We start from the raw sequence: 26,045 nt of genomic DNA on the forward strand, positions 1-26,045 counted from the left end.
GCTGGGCATGTGGGATCTTCCCGGACCAGGGCATGAACCCGTGTCCCCTACATTGGCAGGCGGACTCTCAACCACTGCGCCACCAGGGAAGCCCCAGAGACCAGAAGTTTTAATCATGGTGTCAGCAGAGTTGGTTCCTTCTGGAGGCTCTGCGGCGGAAACTGTCCCATGCCTCTCTCGTAACTTCCAGTAGTTGCCAGCAATTCTCAGCCTTCCATGGCTTGTAGATGCATCACTCCAGCCTCCGCCTTCATTCATCGTCACATGCTGTTCTCCCCATGTGTCTCTCTGTCTTCACATGGATTTCTGATGACACCAATCATTGGATTTGGGGTCCACTCTAATCCAGTATGACCACATCTAAGTTCACCTAATTTCATCTGCAGTGACTGTATTCCCAAATAAGGTCACATTCCGAGGTTCTAGGTGGACATGAATTTTGGGGAGACACTGCTCACTATTCAACTCCAGTGTTGAGTATTCAGCTTCCTCCTGGACACCTGCAGTCAGATGGCTCCCAACAGACTCCTCAAACCCAACAGAGCCAAGCGGTTCAGATGATCTCCACTGTCACTCCTACCCCTCAACCTGATCTTCCTCTGGTTTTCGCTGTCTCAGAGATGGTGTCACCATCCACCTAGTTATCCAAGCCAGAACCTGGGATCAATCTTGACTCCTCTCTCTTTCTCACCATCATATCCAACCTTTGGCTGAATCTTGCTAATTCTACCTCTTTAATAGTTCTCTATGTCCCCACTTCTGCAATCCCATTTATCAGTTATTATAAGTTTGGCTGCAAGTAACAGAGAACCTAATGCAAACTGGCTTAGCCACTAAGAAAATTATTTAGTTCATTTAACAGACAATAATGCAGTAAGGGGACTTCCCTGGTGGCTCAGTGGTTAAAAATCCACCTGCCAGTGCAGGGGACATGGGTTCGAGCCCTGGTCTGGGAAGATCCCACATGCCGCGGAGCAACTAAGCTCATGCGCCACAACTACTGAAACCTGTACTCCTCAACAAGAGAAGCCACCGCAATGAGAAGCCCACGCACCTCAACGAAGAGTAGCCCCAGCTCACTGCAACTAGAGAAAGCCCGCTCACAGCAGCGAAGACCCAACACAGCCAAAAATAAAGATATATATAAATAAATAAATAAAATAATAATAATAATAATAATGCAGTAAGGTAAGCTTCAGGCTTGGTTGATCCAGTGATGTTTCAATGACCTGGGTTTTTTGGGTTTTTTTTTAATTATTTATTTTTGGCTGCATTGGGTCTTTGTTGCTGTGTGCAGGCTTTCTCTAGTTGTGGCGAGCGGGGGCTACTCTTTGTTACGGTGCTTGGGCTTTTCATTGAGGTGGCTTCTCTTGTTACGGAGCACGGGCTCTAGGCACACGGGCTTCAGTAGCTGTGGCACGCAGGCTCAGTAATTGTGGCTCACAGGCTCTAGAGCACAGGCTCAGTAGTTGTGGTGCCTGGGCTTAGTTGCTCTGTGGCACATGGGATCTTCCCAGGCCAGGGCCCAAACCCATGTCCCCCTGCATTGGCAGGTGGATTCTTAACCAGTGCACCACCAGGGAAGCCCATGACCTGGGTTTTTTTTCCATCTTTATTCTACTGGCTTCATCGTAAGCCTGGTTGCTTTCATGATTATTGGATGTTTTCCAGTAGCAATTGGGGCCATGTGTTTCATTTTTCCCATCCATCAGGAGAGAGAGAGTGGCTTCCTGTGACGTCCTAAAGAGTAAGGAAGAACTTTCCCAGTAGACTTCAATATCCAAAACTTGTGCCTTACTGGCTAGAATTAACAGGAGTGAACATTTTGCCATATTTACTTCAGGTCTTTTTAAAAAAATAAACGTTACAGATAAAATTGAAGATTCCTTTGTACTTCCCTCAGTCTTATTCTCCTCAATCCCACCTCAGAAGCAACCACTATTCTGAACTTATGGATGTTTCCCATCTATGTTTGTATATTTCTTTTACATGCTTATAAAAATATATGTGTATTTTTTTGTTTTGTAAAAAAAGTACATAATGTACATATAAAATGTATACACATAAATGTACATAACACATATAAATTCTGCAAATCCCTTTCTTCCTTCAACATTATATTTTTGAAATCTGTCCATATTGATACATGTAGATCATGTTCACTCATTTTATGGACTATATAATATTCCATACTATGAATATACTGCAATTTACAATCTTACTTTGTGTCTTTTTTTATCATGATTTCTGTGCATTTCCCCCTTCACTCCTGCCTTCTGACTGAGTTTTTAAATTATCTATTTTTCCTCCACTGGTTTGAAAAGTGTACATTCTGTTTCTTTTATTTTAATAATTACACAATCTTTTTTTTTTTTTTTTTTTTTGCAGTACGCGGGCCTCTCACTGTTGTGGCCTCTCCTGTTGTGGAGCACAGGCTCCGGACGCGCAGGCTCAGAGGCCATGGCTCACGGGGCCCAGCCGCTCCGCGGCATGTGGGATCTTTCCAGACCGGGGCATGGTATTCTATTCTATGAAAATACCAGTTTTTAAATCCTTTGTACTATTGTACTACTGATAGAGACTTGGGTAGTTCCCACTTTGGGACTATTATAAATAGTATTATAATATAGTATAAATAGTATTGCTGTGAACATACTTATGTATGTTTTTGGTTAAGATCTAGAAGCATTGCTTTTGGGAAGATACCTAGGGGTGGAATTGCTGGGTCACACATACGCTCAGTTTTAGCAGACATCGTCAAACAATTTTCCAACGTTGTTGTACTAATTTACACTCCCACAAACAGTGTGGAGCAGTTTTCACATCTGTGGGCACATATTAGAGGATTCGGCACTAGAGTAGGTCTTTTCCCTCAATTACACGGGATTGAGAATTACTACTGCTCCTTTTCAAGGAGAATAAATCAAGATTGATATCAGAAGCCCTGGTTTATCTCTTTTATACTTCATGATATATAACTACAAAGTATATCAAAAACACTACAGTTTGTCAAGCTTCTACCATGTGCCAGACACTGTTCCAGGAAGCCGTTTCCTCCTTGTCACGACCCTATGAGGTAGGCATTATTTTTTTTTTTTTTTTTTTTTTTTTGTGGTACGCGGGCCTCTCACTATTGTGGCCTCTCCCGTTGCGGAGCACAGGCTCTGGACGCGCAGGCTCAGCGGCCACAGCTCACGGGCCCAGCCGCTCTGCGGCATGTGGGATCTTCCCGGACCGGGGCACGAACCCGTGTCCCCTGCATCGGCAGGCGGACTCTCAACCACTGCGCCACCAGGGAAGCCCGAGGTAGGCATTATTATTGCTTCATGTTTCAGGTGAGGCAGCTGCAACTCAGGAAGATGAAAGAACTGTCCCAGGACCCCAGAGCCGGAAGCAGCAGAGCTGTAGCAGCCTAACTCCGAAGCCTGGCCTCTTCACTCTGAACGGCGAATACGCTCCTGCATCCTCCTGCCAGAGCGTGGGCTCAGCTTTTGTCAAAAACCTCTTCTGCACCTCCCTAAAGACCTAAAATACAGAGCCATGTACTGTCAGATATGACTACCTGGAGCAGATGAAATGTGCCCAACTGCAGCCAGAAATCCATGCCTTTGTATCGGCGGGTAGAAACAAGCGAGTGGTCACCGTGAAGAATTCTGCTCCCAGAAATCTTGCTTCTGTCGAGTGTACCGTGAGTTACATTGGCTCAGTGCTGGCACATAGTGGCACCTCAGGAACATTGGCTGAACAGAACTGTAGAAAAATCCACATTTGTGATGTTGACCCAGGGCCCTCTTGGCTGCAACTCCTGGCCTCTAATCTTTGACCACCAGGGGGCACACTTCTGTCCCTCATTCTCCCAAAGCCAGTTCCCTGGGGAAGAGAGGGGTCTGTCAGAAAACTCTGAATTTAGAAAAAAGATACAAGAGAATTGGGTTTTTCCGGGTGTGGTCCAAGGACCACCAAATCATAATCACCTAGAGTGCATGGCTAAAATGCACCCTAGAGCCGTAGAATTAGACTTGCCACGGGTAGAACTTAGGAATTGTACCTTAAGCAAGGTCACCAGGTGATTTTTTTTTTCATGCACATAGCTCTGTGTTGAGACTACCCGTGTTCAAATATTGACTTTTTCACATATTAACTGGGTGACTTTGAGCAAGTCAATTAACCTGAGACTCAATATTATCATAAATGGGGACCATAAAACCAGACTTAACTCTCAGAGTTGCTGTGAGTAATAAATGAGACAATTCATGTAGAGAGCTTAGCATGGTGCCGGACAGTGTCTTAGCACTTATAAAGCTTAAATTATCATTATTGGGGCCTCCCTGGTGGTGCAGTGGTTAAGAATCTGCCTGCCAATGCAGGGGAAACGGGTTCGAGCCCTGGTCTGGGAAGATCCCACATGCCACGGAGCAACTAAGCCCATGCACCACAATGACTGAACCTGCGCTCTAGAGCCCAAATGCCACAACTACTGAGCCCGTGTGCCACAATTGCTGAAGCCCGTGCGCTAGAGCCCGTGCTCCGCAACAAGAGAAGCCACCGCAATGAGAAGCCTGCGCACCACAACGAAGAGTAGCCCGCGCTTGCCACAGCTAAAGAAAGCCCGCGTGCAGCAACAAAGACCCAACACAGCCAAAAATTAATTAATTAATTAATTAAAAATATATCATTATTATTGAATGATCTTAGGAGGGAGTGCGGTGAGGGGGAAAGAGCACAGTGGATGAGACCTGGAAGAAGTCTGGGATATATGCTCCCAGTGTAGGCTTTGCTGCTCTCACCAGCTGTGTGTCCTTGGGCAAGTCATTTAACTTACCTGGGCCTCAGTTTCTGCACAAATAAAATGAGAAAGTGGGACTAAGTGGTCTGTGAGATCCCTTCCAGTGCTGATGTTCTGTGAAAATTTCACAGGGTTTGAGGATCCTCGTAAACACACACACACACACACACACACACACACCACCTATGCCGCCCCTGTGTGGTTCCTGCAAGCCCCTGTGTGATTGTATCACACCAGATTACATTGCTAATTCTCTTCCCTGCCTTTTGTGAGGAGGGCAGAGCCCATGTCTTCTTCATCCTGGAGCCTCAGAGCCTGGCACGTTGCCTACCACATAGCTCCTGTGCAATAAATATCATTTATACTGAGAAAGTAGAAATATAAAGTGTGACACAAATGTGAGGAATTAGGATAATTTTTAATCCTAGTTGGTCTTTAAGAAAACAGCTGTTGGGGTAGGATTAGGCCAAGAATGGCTGGAGGAGCCTGGAGGCCAAGGTGGGATTCAGGTGTGAGTACTGAGTGGCCAGAGAACTGGGTGCAGGGGTACAATGCAATTCACCTGGCACCCTCCTCCTGAAGGTGAGCTTCTTTTCGTTGCTGCTGTCGATTTGTTTTTTGTGTGTGTGAGAAGCAGGACTGGGGTCAGTGTCTAGCGTGATAGCCTGCAAGTCGTAGACCTTCAAATATTTCATTAAGAATCGTGGCCCAGGAGAGCTAGAAGGAAAGAGAAGTCAGAAACAATCCTCCCATTTTTACAACACAGCAGAAAACTATGAGCCAGGGAGGCAGAGCCCCTTCCCAAGATGACACATCAGGTTGTGGTGGAGACGGGCGTGTGAGTCTACCAAGTTCCATGCCAGGGCCTTGCTCCGGACCCTGCTTCCTCCAGCACTTTTAAACGAACGATGAACGCACACAAGTGGAAATGTTTCTGAATGTGTGCTCATGTCTTTACCGGTCTTTGGGTTTGTCCAACTCTGTGTGTCCAGCTGCCTCCTGCATGACTCCGCCTGGACGGCCCCCAGGCATTTGAAATGCAGATAGCCCAAACTGAGTTCATTACATTCCCTGAGTCTTCTACCTCCCTTTCCTGTTTTTCTCTTTCAGCAAACAATGCCACTGTTTATTATTCTTTTACTCAGATTAGAAACCTGGGTGCCACTCTTTTTTTTTTTTTTTTTGGCTGCACCCCACAGCTTATAGGATCTCATTCCCCCACCAGGGATTGAACCCCGGGCCCTCAGTAGTGAAAGCCTGGAATTCTAACCACTAGGCCACCAGGGAACTCCTGTGGGTGCCACTCTTGACTGCTGCTTCTCCCTCACCCGTCATCACCAAGGCCTGGCAGTCCCACCTCCTGCTCTCTCTTCATTTCATCCCCCTGAAGCTGCTGACGCTTCAGTCCGGGAACTCATCATTTCCAGGCATCATGCAGACTCCTAACCAGTGTCACTTCTCTCCACTTGATCTCCAGACCCCAGCAGTCTGAAGCAACACCCGCTGTCTCTTTGTAAAATATGAACCTGTGAAAATATTTACGGAGGTTCTGTGCTTGGTGATAAGTGAATGATGATGAACAAGACAGAGATGGTCCAAGAGATGAGCAGAGCAAGGATGATATGGACAAATAAATGGGTAATTACAATAGGTTATGGAAAGTGTTATGACAGGGGAAGTATGGAGTGAGATAAGAGCTTTGGGGAAAGACAGCTGCTGAGCTTGGTTTGTTGAATGACTAAATGTGAGTAAATGAATACTCCTAATCCTGTGAGATTTCAGTATCTGCCCACACCCCCACCCTCCGTGTCTTGTGCATATTGTGAATATGTCTGTGTATATATGTGTGTCTGTTGGGGTTGGATTCAGCTGTGCGTGAGAGAGAGTCAAAATAACAGTGGTTTAAATGAGATAGAAGTTTCTTTTTTCTCTGACTTCAAGTCCAGACCTAGTGGTCCAGGGCTGGTGGTGTGTTTTTAAAACAAAGTTGCAAATTCTTTGACTCTCCTCCCATTGAGAAGTGCAGGTCTATGACCCTTCTCCTCAACTCTGGGTGGGCTTGTGACTTCTTTGACCCATAGCATAGGCAGAGGTGATGTCAAGTGACTTCCAAGGCTTGGTTGTGAAAGGCCACGGAGTGTCTGTCTTGATCATTGGAATGCTTTCTCGTGGAGCCCTGAGCTGCCACATAAGAAGTCCAACTCTCGCGAGGCCATCGTGCTCGAGAGACCACACGTGGGTGCTCCAGTTGACTGTCCCAGCTGAGCCTTTCACCAGAAGCTGCCCCGTGCCAATGCCAAGATGCTAGACATGTGAGTGAAGCTGACTTGGACATTCCAAGCCAACCCATGCACCGGCTGAATACCACCAGGTGACCTCAGTCAGTGGCACAAGGGGCAAGAAAATCACCCAGGTGAGCCCTGCCTGGAAGTTGCACTTCCACTTCCATGTACATCCATTGACCAGAAAATAGTCATATGACCACCCTTCCTGAAAAGAAGGCTGGGAAATGAGGTCTTTATTCTGGGTAGATACTGCCTAGCTGTTAATAAAAAGTTCTATCACTATAGAAGAAAAGGAATCTCATATTAGGGGAAGATTAACAGTCTGTCACTCTGTGTTTGTGTGTGTGTGTGTGTGTGTGTGCGCGTGCGTGTGTGTATCCAGGGAGCAGCTGGACCTGGAACATGCAGCTCTGGTCCCAGGCTGACCCCTCACCTCCCGGGGCCAGACTGCTGGTACCTGCTTCATCTGACACCACTTCTGGTACCCACATTCTGGGTGGATGAGGGGACCCTGGATTAGGGCAGTGATTTCTCAGCATCCTCTAGACAAGAGGGAAGACAGGCTGGAGGTGGGTCCAGCCTGGAACCCCAGGCAATGCTTCTGAGTCTGGCCTGGGGAGCCCATTGCCAGGTGGGCCAAGGACTTACAGTCTGGTCTTTTGGTCCTTGGGAGTAACCTCCTTCCCAGCCAACTTCCTGCTTCTGCAGGTGAAACCCATTCACACCAAAGTTCCATTATATCCTCACCTGAGGAGGTGCCTGACTTGCTTGTAGACAATATTTCTCGATGCTGGTGAGTGGGCAGTCGGAGTGATACCGGTCAGCCAACTACAGTGTGGTCCAGTGGTTGCTGCACAGTCTCTGGAGTCGGAAAACTGGGTGAGAACTGGGCTCCACACGTACAGGTTGTAAGAACTTGGGGCAGAGCTCTCAGAGGGTCAGTTTCCTCATGTGTAAAATGGGGATAATAAGAACTGCCTCACAGAATTTTTATGAGAATTAAATGGAGTAATATAGATGTAGCAGTTATCATAGTGCCTGGCCCATAAAAAGGCCTCAACATATATTAGCTATTATTATTATTATTACTGCTACTACTAGTATTAAGCCCTGAAACGCTATATCTCTGCCCCCAAAGAAAGGGGAATTGGGAGAAAGAACAGTAAGTTTGTACAAGATTATTGATGTAAAATTTTTTGAGATCTTACCCATTTTTTCTCCTTCCTGTTGGTATTTTTAACACCTCATCCCCACCACTTCCTGCTTTTCAAGGAGCTGGGTTGTCCTGTGCTCATTGCCTCAGAGGATGACACCTCAGAAATAAAGTTGCTTTCTGGCCTCCCTCTCCAGAAATCTAGTCTTCAGGGGAATAGAGGGACCTCTGAGTAGAGACTGGATATTTGAGGAAAATATCATACGTGAAAGCCGGATGGGGTGTTTGAGAGGAGAGGGGCTCCTTTCAGAAACTGGAGAAGCTTCCTCCAGGCTAAGGAGGAGAAGAGACAGAGGGGAAAGGATGACTCTGTAGGTGGCCATGAGTCTTAGCCAGAGGGATCCTGTGGTGTACTAGGGCTGGAGCCTGGGGCAGCAAAAAGGAAATGGTGGTCTGGGGAGGTGGGGCAGATGGGAACTTGGCTGCCAAGAACCCAGGACCCTCAAGCCTGGCATGGACATAACAGAGAAAGCCAAGAAATAAAGGACATCTCAGCAGTAACCCAGTGTGGGACAACCAATGGCCTGGTTCTACCAATCAGTTGACATAGAGGCAGATGACATAGAGGGCGGAGCGCTTGCACACTTGCCTTGGGACACCTTGACAAAATCCTGGTGCAGGGCTTCCCTGGTGGCGCAGTGGTTGAGAGTCCGCCTGCCAATGCAGGGGACATGGGTTCGTGCCCCAGTCCGGGAAGATCCCACATGCCGCAGAGCGGCTGGGCCCGTAGGCCATGGCCGCTGAGCCTGTGCATCCGGAGCCTGTGCTCCGCAACGGGAGAGTCCACAACAGTGAGAGGCCTGTGTGCAGAGGGAAGGGGAACCTAAAATGGCCTGGGATTAAACTAAACTCTATGGTTCAATACAGATATAAAGTTCACTTCTATTTCTTATACCCTGCAGTAGAGAACAGAGTCATTCCTGCTATTCTGTGTCAAGTACTTTATAGTTTATGACAGGAATCTGTGGAGCTGGAGTCACCTAGACCTGGGTTTGAATTCTAGCTGAGTGATCCCAGCTAAATTACCTAACGTCTCTGGTCTTCTGTTTCCTCTGCTACAACGTAGGGATCCTAATCTTAACCTCACAGGGTCGGAGAGAAGGTATGAATGAGGTAAGGAATGTGATGTTCCTGAGTCTGGCCCTGGCCATCCAATATTTGTTGGTTCTGTTACACAAATGACGACCAGAGAGGTGGAGTGAGTTGCCCCAAGTCACACAAGAAGTGGTAGAGCCTGGGGCCCCTGATTTCAGACTCAGATGCCGAGAGACATCAGGAAGGCCAGACAAACTGGGAAGTCTTTCTGGGGAACAGGGCTTTCTCCTGGGGAGGCACTCCTAAACCTCATTCACAAGCTTCCCCGGGGCCCCTCCACCAAACTGGGAGAAAAGAGCTTCCCTGGTAGGAACTTCCGCCTTGGGAACGGAACAGCCCTAGCTCCTGATCCGTTCCTGTCAGTGCCAGCCAAGCACTCCTGGGAGCCAGGTGGTTTCCAAGCTGGGCCTCACCTGCACCTCTGCAAGGGTGACTACGTCAGGGTGTCCATACCTGAGGAGGGAATTTCCTGAACCCGGCAGGCCATGGCCACAGCTTGGTCCTGAACACTGGAGGGTAGGGGGATACTCGTGGCTTCAGTTGTGCCGAGTGTGTAGGATTCTGAACACAAAGAACACACACTGTGGGTCTTAGCTTTGGTGGCATCCTTTTCTGAGTTTACCTCCTGCAAGTCCCCCACAGCTTGGGGACAAAAGCCCATGTTCTGCGTGTTTCCTGGTCTGCAGCACCCCGGAGCAGGCAGCAGATTTCTTTCAGCCTCCACCTCTCAGCAACAACTATTCCCTTCCAGGTAAGAGAGTTGTGGGCCTGGCTCTAGGGGTCTCCAGAATCCAGAGCCATAATAAGGATTTAGAATTGACTGAAGGAATATCTTGCTTATAGAAGGAGGAGAAGGCTCCAGGGCAGCCCTTGTCTATGGCACAGGTGCAATGGCATTGTTTTTAATCTGGGATCAGAGAGATACATAGGTATTTCTCCTGTGCCCTGCTTGCTCTAAATCATGTTTCTCTCTCCTTTGGGAGGCTGCATGGTACAAAGAGCACAGGCTTTGGAGGCAGCAGACCTAGATTGAAATCCTGGCTCTGCCATTCAGTTTTCTCGTCTGTGAAATGGGGATAATCACGTCCATCTCAATTAGCTGTTGGAGAACTTTGATACGAGCACATGTGAGAAGGCTGGCATGAAGCAGGTGGTTGCTGGAAGGAAGGTGGATTCTGAGAGATTTTCTGTTGGGGGACTCCTGGGTGCCCACCCTGGGACCATGTGGCACAAAGAATTGGGGAGAAACAGAAGAGAAAGTAACTGCCTTCTTAGCCCAGAAACTTTACAGTAAGAGTGGCAAACAGATGCCAAGAGGGGTGTGCTGGTAAGCGTTTAAAAACTGGCTCCCTGGAAAGATGTGTGCAAACACATAAGGTTATTAAAATGTTTTATTTGTATAAAGAATGTGTAGCACACAATTTAGAAATAATAACAAAATATACAATACTCTTTATGGTCAATTCCATTTAGCCAATTCATTCCCACAAAATGCCTTCATTGATTTTTAAGGGCCGCTTGTATCAGTAATCAGCCTTAGGTTACAACTGATAAACAGGTGTACTTTTGACGTGAATGTTGGTTGATATTTTTGTTGAAGTTAAGGCATAAGATGAAAGTGAAATAATAAAGATTTTTTCTTTTGTCTGAACTTCACTTGTTAGTCAATGACTGAGCAACTTCCTTGCTGAATTGCATGGTAGTTTTCAAATACTGAAAGACTAGTTCCTCAAATTTTTGTGCTAATCATAATGTAACAGCTACAGATGCGACACACTAAGTTTATTGATGTTATTAATATTTTCTCCATCAATACCTTAAGTCTAGGGAATTTCCTGGCGGTCCAGTGGTTAGGACTCGGAGCTTTCACTGCCGGGGGCCTGGGTTCAATCCCTGGTCAGGGAACTAAGATCCCACAATACCTTGCAGCACGGCCAAAAAATAAACCAAAAAACTTAAGTCTAGACAATCATCAACACAATGAATCAAGCCCCGTTTTATGGTGTTTGCCGATTTCCATGGTGTAAATACTCCTATTGTGGCCAGTTTCATGCTTCCAATGTGACAAAACTGAACACAGTGTTGGGAAGAGATGCAGTAACACACCACTATATAATATTTCCACCATATACGCACAACAGATGTAAATAACCTCAAGAGCATAGATAATAGTAAAATGTATTAGTAAAATAGTAAACATAATAGTAAAAATAGTCATTAGGAAGTTGAGTTTTGTTTTCAATTTAGTGTACTTAATTGTAAGTTTATATAATTTAATTTTTTTATAATGGCTCAACAACTGACTCTAGAAATTTGACAATCAACTCTTGTGAATGGGTACCAGCCAGCTCCAGCATACCACTGCACAGGAGATCAGATGGGTCTTGTAAGTAGGAGAAGCCGGGTGAGTGTGGCTGAGGGAAATTGGACAGCACCCCCTACCCTAAACAGAAAACCACTAAGCAGGTCCCGCCAGCTATTGACCATGGTATGTAGTATTGCTAGATCACCCAAGGTTTCAAAAGAAACCAGAAATGTGGATTTTTATGTGAATCTCTTGACTTAAAAAAAATTGGCTACAAATCAAGACATTTTTGAAAACACAGTGCTAGCCAATCAAAACACATTTATGTGCAGAATTCAGCCTGTGGGCTTCCATTTGTGACCTCTGCCTTCACATGTGCCTCATGGGCTGTCCTGCTGGGGACCCAGTGAGCAGGGCTGGGGTGAGAATGAGGTGAGGGAGGCAGTAGCCTCAGGCACAAAATTTAAGGAATGCTAAAAACCTCACTAATCAAGATAAAGAATATTTTACTGGAATATTTTCAAAAATTTAAACTGATGCAAAAAAAAAATCCATGTTGAACAAAATAATGTTTTCGATACAGAAAAGATCAGTAACGGTATTGTGCCAGGCCACGTGGGGGGCTGAGGCAAAAGGAAGAATCTGTACTACTGATTTGGAACTAGAGGAGCTTAAGAACCCTGCCAGCAGTGCCCCTCTCTGGCCCTGTGTTCTAGGGCTTTGGGGCGGGCAGAGATACTCTAAGATATGGACCTGGAAACCCTTCCAGGCCTTGGTTCTTCTTGCAGGCCTCTACGATCTGTGTGGTTCCAAGGAACACCCAGAGAAGTCTACCCAGCAGTCTCCCCCAACCCCCGAAGATCTGAGTTCAGAGGAAGAGCTGGACACACTGGAGGTGGAACTGATTTGCATGATAAGGCCTGTAGCTGCTGAAAACCTGGGGATTCACTACTCTTGACTCTGCAGGGTCCTTGTTACGTGACCTTGGCTGGCTGGCTGGGGCATCACAATTTCCTATGATACGGGGTCTTTGCTCTACTCCCTGACTTCTAGCCTGTCACAGCATCTTGTTTACCCCTCTTGGAGTTTTTCCTTTTGGATCTTAGAATCTAGAGGTCAACGTTTTCATCCCCTGCCTCCAAGCAGGAAAACACTTTGCTTAGCCTAGACCAGGTTCTCAAGTTTGTTCCCCATGGGCCATTGGCAATGGAGACATTTTTGATTGTCATGACTCGGGGTGGAAGGGGGGTTGCTACTGGCATCTAGTGAATAGAGGCCAGAGAAGCTGCTAAACCTCGCTCAATGCACACGACAGTCCTCTATAGTGGAGAATTATCAGGTCCAAAATGTCAATGGGCTGAGGTTGAAGCTGAGGTTGAGAACCCTGGGCCTGCACAGATAGATCTCTGCCCTATTTTCAAAGTTCTCCTGAGAGACTGTGCTCTCATGCATTGTATTAGAGCCCCGGCAACCAGAAACTTCAGTCCACATTCACTCATGTAGACAGCTTGTCTTTTTGAAAGTTAAGGGGAATGGAGAGAGGTTCCAGGGGCAGTTCCAGGATTCTGTTTAGGAGGGGACTAGGGAAGACGATCAAGTCAGCTGTGAAGGCTGGGGTCCTGTCTTGCCCCTGAGTTTGCACAGTAAGCATGCTGCTGCTCTATTTATATTGTACTCGCATTTGGGAGGCTGAAAGAGGGGGCTGATGGTGATAAGGGGTGTCAATACCCCCCCCTAAACTATGCCTTGGCAAGCTTTTCAGTAATTCCTAGGATTAGAAGCTACAGACATGTAAAGTTAGATAAGATTTTTGCAATGGGAGGCAAGAATGGGGGCTGTGAGACTTGCCTCTTCCACATCCTGGCATGGTGACAAAAAGTTATATGTGACCCCGGAACCTGGAGGAGAAACAATCTAAGTTATGAATAGTCTGCTGTGGCATGTTGAGAAAAACATGCCTGGTGCCTTGTAAGTCTGAAAAAAAAAAAAAATGCCCAGGACGGTTGGAAGGTTCAAAAGCCCATTAGTCAGGAACATTTCTGCGGAAGCCTAATTGCAGTGTAAGTGTTCAGACTGTCTTGGTTAATTTGGGGTTGTGCTGGGGAGAAACTTGGAGAGTTGCTGCTTCCATCCTTTCTTCCTCAATGTCCTTTTCTCTGCCAGTTTGTTCTCCTTGTCCTTGTCAGGCAGCAAGTGGCATGCCTGGGTATCAGGCACAGATGGAACTGGAGTTCTTGCTGTGGGCCAGAAATAGTTATGCAAATATCTGGCTGCTGGGGCTTTATATTTATCTGCGCCCCCCCCCCCCCCCCCCGCCTTCCCTCCCTATTCCTTCCCTCACCTCAATTCCTCCCTTAAACCTTGTGATTTCTGTGTCCACAGGTACCCAGACTGGGGTTCCTGGAGTCTTCTCACTTCCTAGAGGGACAGCTCCTGGCGGGAGAGAGGATTCTCCTCAAATGCCTTGAGGCTGCAGCCCAGGACCTCAGCCTGAGGTCACACAGAGTCTTGGCCATCAACCTTGCCCACGTGGCACTGCGGGCCTTTACGGGGTTGGCCTTCCTGCTGGGGCAATACTCCCTGTTTGGGTTTGATGTTCCATGCTTGTTTCATTACCACTCCTATCCCTGTCCCCCTAGTACTGACTCCTTTGTGTCCAGGGCCGCAGAGAAGGTGATGTTTCTGAATTTCATATTTGGGGTGGGAGTGGGATTCTTTCTCCCGAACCTGGTGAAGCTGTAGTACTGGGGCTGGGTCTTCCCCTGCCAGCCCCTCTCTGTGGCCTGTGCCAGCTGCTGCCACTTATGGGGTGGCCTGCCCATGCTCCCCTGCTCCATTCTGATGAGACAGCCCTGGGCTCCAGGTGCCCTTCTGCCTGGAGGTGTAGGCCGGGTCAGTGCAGGCCCCAGCGCAGCACGCCTCAGGCTCCCTGCCTGATGGTGAGAGGCAACTGGCTCAAGGTAGCAGCAGAGACCTGAGGTCTGACTGGGCAATGCCACCCGGCAAAAAACCCTGCCATCGCCATCACTCTCCTGCTTTATCCTTGAGGTTGGGGAATCCTGCTTCCTCTTGAAAGCATTACCTCAACAGATGTAGGATAGCAAAGTGATTAAGAACAAGGCTTCTGGAACCAGACTGTCTGGGTTCAAATCCCAGCTCTGGACTTCCCTGGTGGTTCAGCGGGTAAGACTCTGCACTCCCAATACAGGGGGCCCGGGTTCGATCCCTGGTCGGGGAACCAGATCCCACATGCCGCAACTAAGACCTGGCGCAGCTTAAATAAATAAATATTTTTTAAAAACCCCAAAAACAACGAAAAACAAATCCCAGTTCTGCCATTTACCAGCTGCATAGCCTTGCCCAAGTTGCTTAACCTCTCTGTGCCTCAGTTCCTTTACCTGAAAAAAATGGGAATAATAAACCCTACCTCCTAAGAGTGTTGTGAGGGTAAGATGAGTTTATATATGTAAAGTGCTCACCAATAGTAGCTGGTCACAATAAACATAAGCCATTGTATTTTTGTGTGTGTGTGTATTTCTTTTTCTTGTTTTCTTTTTTTAACATCTTTATTGGAGTATAATTGCTTTACAATGGTGTGTTAGTTTCTGCTTTATAACAAAGTGAATCAGTTATACGTACACATATGTCCCCATATCCCCTCCCTCTCACGTCTCCCTCCCACCCTCCCTATCCCATAGCCATTGTATTAACTTTAGCTATCTGGAGGGTTGCTTTTGCCTTGCTGCCTGGCCCATGGAGAACAGTGGGATCAATTGCCAACTCCTCCCTCACTTGCTCCTATGTCTGTTGGTAGCAGAGTCCCCACACAAATCCTCCTTCCTAGTCTCTCCTACCCAGTCCCCACATCACCTCCCTGCCTCAGACTTGCCTGCACTGCTACTGCTGAACCTGCCAGCACCTTCCTGCCTGCACTGTCCCCTCCCACCCTTCTAACCTGCACTTGCCTCCCGCTCAGCTCTCCACTTGAATTAACCCCTTGAAGCTCCTCAGCCTGGCATCCAGCATCTTCCACGAGCCAGTCCAGACCTCGCTATCCACTCTTTCCCATTCCAGCCACAGTAGGAGCTATGCCCGGACCTTCACCCGCTTCTTCCCACCCTTTGCTACAGTCCCTCCTGGGGAGCTCTGCCCTGGTTGGCTTCAGGGCCAAACTAACTGGGTTCAAATCCTGTTCTGCCACTCACTGGCTGTGTGACCTTGGCCAAGCTGCTTGGGGTTTTGAGGCTCAGTTTCCTTCTGTATAAAAAGAGACTAATAATACCCACTTCACAGGGGTATAAAGCACCAGGTGCACAATGTTCCTCAGCGGTGCTGTGACCGTCGAAATTCTACTATTATAGGCTCAAATCCTAGCCTCTTTCTGTGAAGCCTTCCTTGACCCCTCCTCTGATCTGTTCCTCCTCTGAACCTCCAGGACGATTCCACTCGATAATTAGTCATGCATGTTGTGACTCCCCTTGACTGTGACCTTCAGCAGTTATTTACATCCATCTTGCTGTGTAACTTTGCACGTGTCTCTGACTGGTCTTTGCACCTCCGTTGCAGGCAGGGCAGAGATGCTGAGCTTTGCAGGAAGAGGACACACAGTCCTGCTCTTAACTTAGTGCTTTGCATGGAATAGTGGCTCGACTCATCTATGCTGATTTAATTTAAGGTTGATATCTTCAGACCAGAATTAGGAGTGGCCAGAAAGGGCTTTGCCTGAGGCATGTCAGCAAACCAGAGGAGATGGACATTCCCCTGTCTCCTACAACTTGGGGCAATTTTAACAGCTAAGAAAGTTCTTTCTAAGTCTAATTGGAGTCCTGCTTGCTGCAGTGGAAGCTGTTCTCCTTGGGCCTCAGGCTATTGGTGTCTTGGTCCTGAGTAGCGGGGGACCAATTGCCTTTGGGTTATGCTAATAAGCTTGGATTCTAGTCCTTAGGCCAGGGTTCAGCAAACTGTAGTCCTTGGGCCAAATCTGGCCCACCATATATTTGTTTGTTTGTTTTAATAAATTTATTTATTTATTTTTGGCTGTGTTGGGTCTTTGTTGTTGCTCGCTGGGCTTTCTCTAGTTGCAGCGAGTGGGGGTTACTCTTCGTTGCGGTGCGCGGGCTTCTCATTGTGTTGGCTTCTCTTGTCGCAGAGCACGAGCTCTAGGTGCATGGGCTTCAGTAGTTGCAGCACACGGGCTCAGTAGTTGTGGCTCACGGGCTCTAGAGCGCAGGCTCAGTAGTTGTAGCGCATGGGCTTAGTTGTTCCAAGGCATGTGGGATCTTCCCAGACCAGGTCTCGAACCCGTGTCTCCTGCATTGTCAGGTGGATTCTTAACCACTGCGCCACCAGGGAAGCCCCCACCATCTGTTTTTAAAAATAATTTTTATTGGAACACAGCCATGCTCCTTCGTTTGTGCATTGTCTATGGCTGCTCTTGTGCTACAGTCATAGAAATGAGTAGTTGAGACACGTGCAAAGCCTAAAATATTTACTATCAGATGCTTTACAAGATCTCCCAAGGAGGGGGTGTAGGATCCTAAGAGCAGAAGGTGGAGGAAGAAATCCTAGGAAGCACCAACACTGAAGGGCAAACAGAGGAAGTAGGTCCAGCAAAGAGATTTAGAAGAAGAGGTTCCAGGGGCCAAGCTGAGAAGAAAAGGCAGGTCAAATAGGCAGTAGTCAGCAAGCCTGAGAGGCAGTCCCTAGCATTAGCAATTGGTAGGTCATGGCTTGGGTGACCAATTTGTCCTATTTTGCTTGGAACTTTCTGTTTTAGCACTGAAAATCCCACATCCTGGGAATGCCCTCAGTGTTGACACTGACAGCTGGTGACTCTACTGCTGTCCTCACCAAGAATGACGTCAAGAAAAGTTTAGCTTGCAAAGTAACTAACTTCCGGAGACGTTATTTTCCCAATGAGCTGATAAACCTATGTCCTAGCTGGATCCTCTTTGAATCACTCCAAGCATAATAACAACATGAAGCCCTCTCTTTGTACAGCCCTTGACCATTATGCAACCTCATTCCATCCTTACACAACCCTGTGAGGTAGGAGTTCATAGCCCTAATTTTATAAGAATGGAAACTGAGAGGTTAAGTGATTTGACTAAGCTCTCACGACAAGTAAGTAGCAAAGAGAGGCTCAACTTCAAGCCTTATATCTCCAGAAGCACATGCTCCAGCTGCCTCCACAGCTCTGCTTGTGTATGTCTATAGTCTAGGATGCTGGGCTCGAGGCTGGTGGGATTGTGGCTCATTGTGGAGTCAGGCGGAGCCCGTGAGATTCTTGGGAGCATGGAAGGAGTCCCACAACTATGTGCAGATCAACACAGAAGGAGTAAGGCTGCAGGTTCAGACAAAGGCCGACATATAAACTGAAGAGGGGCCATATTCTATGCAATAGCTGGACTCTTTTTATTTTTTGGCTGCACTGTGTGACTTGCAGGATCTTAGTTTCCTGACCAGGGATTGAACCTGGGTCCCAGTAGTGAAAGCACCAAGTCCTAACCACTGGACTGCCAGGGAATTTCCAATAGCTGGGCTCTTAAAGATATTTTTTTATTGCGGTAAAATATGCATAACATAACATTTACCATTTTTACCATTTTAACCATTAAGTGTACAATTCAGTGGCATTAAGTACATTCACAATGCTTTACAACCATCACTGCCATCCATTTCCATTACTTTTTCATCATCCCCAACAGAAACTCTGTACCCATTAAACAATAACTCCCCATTTCCTCCTCCCCCTAGATGCTGGTAATCTCTATTCTACTTTCTGCCTCTATGAGTTTGCATATTCTAGGTACCTCATGTAACTGGAATCATACAGCATTTGTCCTTCTGTAACTGGCTTCCTTCACTCAGCGTAATGTCCTCAAGGTTCAATCATATTGTAACATGTGTCAGAGTTTCCTTCCTTTTTATGGCTGAATAATATTCCATTGTATAAATGCTACATTTTGTTTTTTCATTCATCTGTTGCTGGATGGGCTCTTTTCATATTCTTACACTTCTAATAAAGATAATCATATATTTCTGATGTTTTTAAGTATCATTTTAGAGACAACAAGATACTATATGCCTCCTGAAGAAAGAAGACCATGCCACCTATGAAGTATCCTTCCCCCCAAAATAAAACTCAAATTTGCTCAAGCCTCTAGATCTATTTACCAATTTATAGGAAATACAGAGGCCAGAGTATCATATTAAACTACCCCATGGGGATGCAATCAACAAAGTCCAGATTGTGGAAAATCTGTAGGATAAATGACCTAGTTTCTCCCATAAATGAGCTGTGAGGGAAAAAAGGAAGAGATAGAAGAGAAACCTGTAGGTTAAAAGATACTTAAAAGTCACATCCTGCAAATATTCTTGCTATTCTGATTTTATAATAATCAGAGCAGGCTAAGAATTTGCTACACTAAGACCACGCATGTATCCCCAGACCTAGTTCTTTCCCTAGGTCTGGTTTTATAAATGCTGGTGATAAATCAAGCCTGATTTATATATATGCATCTTATGTGGGAAATGTCTGTGACTCTAGGTATCTGATCAACCTCGAGAAATTACAGCACAACTAGTGTAATAACTTTTGAAGATAACTATTGCTAATTTGATGATTACCAGTTGCCATTAAATTAATTGTAAAAAAAAAAGTTGACTAACTGCAACATGTGAATCTTGATTCAAACAAACAAGCAATTAAAAAAAACTTGATGAAGATAATTGGAAATTTGATGATATGAGGGAATTATTATTTAAAATCTTTACGTGTGACAATGGTATGTGGTGTTGTTTAAAAAATAATCCTTATCTTTTAGACATACACCCCAAAATGTTTTCAGATGAAGTGATATGAGATCTGGGATTTGTTTTAAAGTTACAGTTATAGGGGGGAGTATAGTTGAAACAAGATTTCCAGGAGTTGATTGGAGCTGTATGATGGGTACTCAGGGGTTTGTTATATTGTTTCTTTTATTTTGTCTGTGTTTGAACTTTCCCAAGTTAAACTTCTTTATGTCATTTCAGCGACATGCTCCTTTTTTTGGGCTGGTATTCGGCAGGTACTCTCTTCTAAGAATTTAGCTTCAAGTCTCCTAGAGAGGGTTCTGCACCCACACTGCAAATGTCTATGCAAAGGAATAAAGGATCTTCGGCTAATGCATTTTGAGGAACAATATTCAACATGTGCTCTTGTCACCTGAACATCACTTGCTATCACACAGATATGCAATTCCGTGAGCTTTAAAAAAAAAACTGGCTAGCTTATTTGCGATCCTTTCTGGAGTGTCATATCGTGGTAGCTTACTGTGTGACGAGTATCATCATGCTTTACCTGTGCCATTTCCTCTAAGCCTCACAATAACTCTATGACTTACACATTATTACCAGCCTCCATTTTACAGATGAGGAAAGTCAGAGAGATTAATAAGGGCTAACATTTATTAACCACTTACTACCTGTCAAGTACTAGGCTAATTGCTTTAAATGAATTTGCTTGTTTTATCCTCACACTCTTATGAGGTAGGCACTATTATTATGCCCATTTTATAGATGAGGCAATTGAGGCTTAGAGAGGCCAAGGAACTTGCCAGCAGCTGCTAGGCCACGTGTCCCCTCAAGCCGCGTGGCCCCAAAGTCCATGCTCTTTTCACTCTGCCCAGGACACAGCCCAGCAGAGTGACTCAGAGCAAGCGTTCCGGGCTCTGCTATCTATTAGTCGTGTGGCCTTGGGCAAATTATTTCATCTTCCTCAGCCTGGTTTCTAATCTGCAAAATGGGGATAAGAACATCACCTCCCTAATAGGGTGAGGATGAGGACTAAATGGGACAATGCCAGCCAAGGGGTTAGCTTAATGCTGACCCATAGTGAAGGCTCAGTTGCTGTAAGGGATATTTATTATTACCAGCCTTCTCCCTTAGGGGCTTCTCGACTTGAGTCAGATTGCTTTAGGAGCTTACGAATTTTCTGGAAAAAACTGGCCTTTCCGTGGTCATCTGGGCTATTTTATGTGGACACTGCTGTGACGTTTTTCTTTGAAGGGTGAATGGGGCTTTACTTTTACTTTTACTTAGAGCCAGGGCAGGGATTATTCTGACCTTTGAGAAGTAAAAGATTAATAAACAAGTGACCATGAGCCAGAGTCACTGTGGGCGTTGCTCTGGTGTTTCATTCTTGCCGGGTTTCTGAAATTGGTTCCTGGTTCAGGCTAGGGGAGCTCTTAGGAACACCGTGTGCTACCCCCGAGTGTCCTGATGTGGACGCACATAAATAACACAGATGTTAATATGTCTATTCATTCATTGCCGTGGTACAGGGGAAAGAACATGGGCTTTGAGTCCTGGGGACCTCAGTTTGAATCCTCACTCTGCCACTTGCAGGCTGTGTTTCCCTAGCTGTGAGTTGGGAAAGTTATGAAAACAAAGCTAACAGTTATAGAATGCTTACTGTATGCTGGGATGTTCTTTTTACATATTAACTCATTGAATTGTTAATAATCTTTATTTTTTAAAGCAATATTAGGTTCATAGCAAAATTGAGCTAAAAGTACAGAGTTTCCACATACCCCCTTCACCCTCCCCACCACCAGCCTACCCCACTATGAACATCCCACACCACAGTGGTGTATTTGTTACACCTGATGAACCTACACTGACAGATCATCACCACCCAGTCTGCAGTTTACATTAGGGTTCACTCTTGGTGTTGTACATTCTGTGGGTTTGGATAAATGTATAACGACATGCATCCATCATTGCAGTATCATATAGAGTAGTTTCACTGCCCTAAAAATCCTCTGTGCGCTGCCTATTCATCCCTCCCTTATCCCAATCCTAACAACAGCTGATCTTTTTATGGTCTCCTTAGTTTTACCTTTTCCAGGATGTCACAGAGTTGGAATCATATAGCCTTGTCAGATTGATTTCTTTCACTTAGTAATAAGCATTTGTTTCCTCCATGTCTTTTCATGGCTTGATAGCTGGTTTCTGAATAATAATCCATTGTCTGGATGTACCACAGTTTAACCATTCAGCTACTGAAGGACATCTTGGTTGCTTATAAGTTTTAGCAATTATAAATAAAGCTGTTATATCCGTGTGCAGGTTTTTGTGTGGATATAAGTTTTCAACTCCATTGGGTAAAGAACAAGGAGGACAATTGTTGGGTCACATGGGAAGAGTGTGTTTAGTTGTATAAGAAATTGCAAACTGCATTATCAGAAAATCCACAAACAACAAATGCTGGAGAGGGTGTGGAGAAAAGGGAACCCTTCTTGCACTGTTGGTGGGAATGTAAATTGATACAACCACTATGGAGAACAGTATGGAGGTTCCTTAAAAAACTAAAAATAGAACTACCCTATGACCCAGCAATGCCACTACTCGGCATATGCCCAGAGAAAACCATAATTCAAAAAGACATGCACCCCGATGTTCATTGCAGCACTATTTACAATAGCCAGGACACGGAAGCAACCTAAATGCCCATCGACAGATGAATGGATAAAGAAGATGTGGTCCATATATGCAATGGAATATTACTCAGCCTTAAAAAGGAACGAAATTGGGTCATTTGTAGAGACGTGGATGGACCTAGAGACTGTCATACAGAGTGAAGTAAGTCAGAAAGAGAAAAACAAGTATCGCATATTAACGTATATATGTGGAACCTAGAAAAATGATACAGATGAACCAGTTTGCAGGGCAGAAAGTGAGACACAGATGTAGGGAACAAACGTATGGACACCAAGAGGGGAAAGCGGGGCGGGGGGTGGTGGTGGTGGGATGAATTGGGAGATTGGGTTTGACATGTACACACTAATATGTATAACACAGATAACTAATAAGAAACTGCTGTATAAAAAAATAATTAATTAAATTAAAAGAAAAACCCAAAACTGCCAAACTGTCTTCCACAGTGGCTGTGCCATTGTGCGTTCCCACCAGCAACGGATGAGCGTTCCTGTTGCCCCACACTCCCACCAGCATTTGGTGTTGTCAGTGTTCTGGAGTTTGGCCTTTCTATTAGGTGTGTAATAGTACCTTGTTGTTTTAATTTGCAATTCTCTATGACACGCGATGTAGAGTCTTTTTTCAAATGCTTATTTGCCATCTGTATATCTTCTTTGGTGAAGTGACTGTTCAGGTCTTTGGCCCATTTTTAAATCAGATTGTTTGTTTTCTTATTGATGTGTTTTAAGAGTTCTTTGTTTATTTTGGATAACATTTCTTTATTAGACGTGTCTTTTGCAAATATTTTCTCCCAGTCTGTGGCCTGTCGTCTCGTTCTCTTGACATTGTCTTTTACGGAGCAGAAGTTTTTAATTTTAATGAGGTCCAGCTTACCAGTTCTTTCTTTCATAAATGTCCTTGGTGTTGTATGCAAAAAATCATTGCCGTAGCCAAGATCATCTAGGTTTCCTCCTATGGTATCGTCTAGCAGTTTTGTGTATTTGTCTTTTACATTTAGGTCTATGAGTCATTTTAATTTTTGTGAAGGGTGTAAGGTCTGTGTTTAGACTCTCTCTTTTTGCCTGTGGATGTCCAGCTGTTCCAGCAACATTTGTTGAAAACATTAAACTCATTTGATTTTCAAAATAGACTTTGAGGCAGGCATTATTAGCCCACTTTTTCAGATAAGGAAACTGAGGCACAGAGAGGTTTTGTAAGTCACCCAGAGTAACACAGCTAGCCTTGACCGAGCTGGAATTTGAACCCAGGCAACCTGGCTCCCGAGTCCATGCACTCAACCCCTATCTATAAAAATAATGTCTCCCTCAGGGACTTCACTGGGGGTCCAATGGTTAAGACTTCGCCTTCCAATGCAGGGGTACGGGTTTGATCCATGGTCGGGGAGCTAAGATCCCACATGCCTCATGGCCAAAAAACCAAAAAATATAAAACAGAAGCAATATTTGTAACAAATTCAATAAAGGCTTTAAAAATGGTCGACATCAGGGCTTCCCTGGTGGCGCAGTGGTCGAGAGTCCGCCTGCCAATGCAGGGGACGCGGGTTCGTGCCCAGGTCTGGGAAGATCCCACATGCCGTGGAGCGGATGGGTCCGTGAGCCATGGCCGCTGAGCCTGCGCATCCAGAGCCTGTGTTCCGCAATGCAAAAGGCCACAACAGTGAGAGGCCCGTGTACCGCACAAAAAAAAAAAAAAAAGAAAGAATCGTTGACATCAAAAAGATCTTTTAAAAAAATGTCTCCCTCATACGTTTGTTGTGAGGAATAGAGATAGTGTCTAGCACATAGTAGCTGCTCAGAAAGCAATAGTGATAATCATTGTCCTACTTAGCTTCCAAGGTTCCGCTCAAATGGCATGTCCTCAGAGCAGCTTTCTTTCATTCCTCCAGCCAAATAAGCCGTCCATTATAGCGTCATCTCATCATCCAAGGGATGACAGCATGGTGAATCCCCCTGCAGTCAAAGTTCACTACCAGCCCCCGCCCTCACCATGTGAGTTCCCTGGAGAGACGCTCCAGGTCTGATAGCTCTATGTCCCTCAGAGTGTGCTGCACTTGGCACTTAGCAGGATCTCAGTAAAAGTGTGCTGCATTGAGTTTGCGTTACATGCTATTCCTTTATCCAACATGCACATTCTGGGTTTGGTCTATTCCTCAGGATCTCTCAGTTCTCACTCAGCTCTTAGCTCCTGAGCCCCCTTGCTTGAACCTTCCCTGGTCTGTCAGGTTGGGCCACGCCTGCCAGAAGTTCCTGGTTGGGCTGTTTACGGAGGCAGCTGCCCTTGTCTGCGACACCCTTTTACCTGCACCACCCCACTCAGTTTCTTCCACGTTCTGGGGTACCTCCCTTCAGTATGGACACTGCCCGTAGAAATGCCCACCTCGCTCTCTCAGCTCAAGGCATAGCACCTCTCTTGGAGGTCTGGTCTCTAAATGTCTCTGGCCTCTTCCAGAAAGTCTAAAATTCCTTCTCAATGGGTAGAGCAGCTCACCCGATATTGATAGGACATGAGGACCCAGGGGCAGACCTCATTCCAAAGAGCTTCTGAAAGCTGTTAATCTTGGCATTGCGGGACTCCTTTGGGGAGTGAGTGCCATTTATGGCTATGACTCCTGGGCCTTGGCTCATCCTTTAGGCAACTCCACCTGAGACAGGGCTCTCTCAGGCCAAGCCACCAGGAGGCTGTGTCCACCTTGGGGAGTACATTCTTCCAGTGCCACCTTGGGCATGGCTGGCAGTGCCTGCTTTGGACTAGGCCAACTGGCATCCTCCAGCAGCACCCTATGTCTGTCTCTGCAGAGCCACCCTGGGAAGATGTGGCCCGCGAGGCTCAGTTGTTTTCTCTGGACAGCACTGTCCTGGGCAGCACCCTCTTGGACACAGCCAGCAGAGTCCACCAGTGCCTGCCGTGGACAGAGCCTGTTCCATACATTCAGCATGACCCCGGGGCCTGCCCTGGGCACGCTCAGCAGCCCCCAGTGCCCAGTGCAGACAGGATCTCCAGGCAGGGCCTCTCGGACCCGGACCGAGGCCTCCAGGGCAGCTCCCGGTGCCCGCCTGGCCCGCTCTGGAGGCGCGCCCAGGCGCTGCCAGGAAGGCCGGCCGTTTATCCCCGGAGCCGCCAGCAGGGAGCTCCCTTTCGGCTCGGCTCGTGCGGCCGCGGGGGGCGGCGCTGCGCTGCGCCGTGCTGCGCTCCTGCCCGGACCGGGCCGGGGCCGCTGGATGCCGCGTCTCCGCTCCTGCTGCCTGCCGGGCGGGCTCCGGCGGCCGGTGAGTGCGGGGCGGCGGGGATGGCCGCTCGGTAGCGGGCTGGGGCCGGGCCCGGGGTGGGGGTGGGGGGGGCGGCGGGGCGGGCTCGGGCCGGGAAGGCGGGCGCGCGGCGGGGCCCGCCGGCTCCTCCTCCTCCCCTGTCCCCTGGAAGCGGCGGCCCGGACTCCCGGCTCCGGTCCCTGGCCGTGCCGCGCAGCTCGGCGCCGGGACGCGGGGCCGACCGGGAGTGGGGCGGGAGGGCGAGCTCCGGCCCCTTTTGCCACCTCGAGGGGCGGGGGGAGGCCGGACAGGGTGGCCTTCAGTTTCGGGGGGGCGTTCGGGGCTCGGGGGAGCCCAGGTGGCCCCGAGCTGCGGGGTGGAGGCTGCAGCCCGGGGGGTAGGGGGCTTCTCGAGGCCAGGCCCAGGCCCCCCAGACAGACTGACGGACCGAGGCTCTGAGGAAGGCAGCGGGGAAGGCGAGCACCTCCACCGAGTCCTTTATCCCTCCCAGCGGCCTTCACCCTTTCATTGCCAGGCCGACACCGGACTCCTCTCAAAGGAGCAGCTGCCAGACAGCTGGCAAAACAATGGAGACCCTGCTTCCCTGGGCCCCCTCCCCTTGGGGCAGAAGACGGGG

At 47.1% G+C, this 26,045-nt stretch overlaps 1 protein-coding gene and 1 non-coding gene across 2 annotated transcripts in view; both read left to right on the forward strand.

Moving 5' to 3' along the window:
- Positions 1-19,049: 19,049 nt before the first annotated feature.
- On the forward strand, positions 19,050-19,181 carry LOC117309843 (small nucleolar RNA SNORA72). Its single transcript, XR_004524132.1, has one exon. It is a non-coding gene; the product is annotated as a small nucleolar RNA SNORA72 (small nucleolar RNA).
- A 6,110-nt stretch (positions 19,182-25,291) lies between these two features.
- MYO18A (myosin XVIIIA) overlaps positions 25,292-26,045 on the forward strand; it is a 95,359-nt gene continuing 94,605 nt past the window's right edge. Inside the window, exon 1 of the mRNA XM_073797779.1 lies at positions 25,292-25,429. The gene's annotated coding sequence lies outside the window, so the exon portion shown is untranslated. The remainder of the gene's footprint in view (positions 25,430-26,045) is intronic.

Source organism: Tursiops truncatus, chromosome 20 (assembly GCF_011762595.2).
Source record: "Tursiops truncatus isolate mTurTru1 chromosome 20, mTurTru1.mat.Y, whole genome shotgun sequence".
Taxonomy (NCBI): Eukaryota; Metazoa; Chordata; class Mammalia; order Artiodactyla; family Delphinidae; genus Tursiops; species Tursiops truncatus.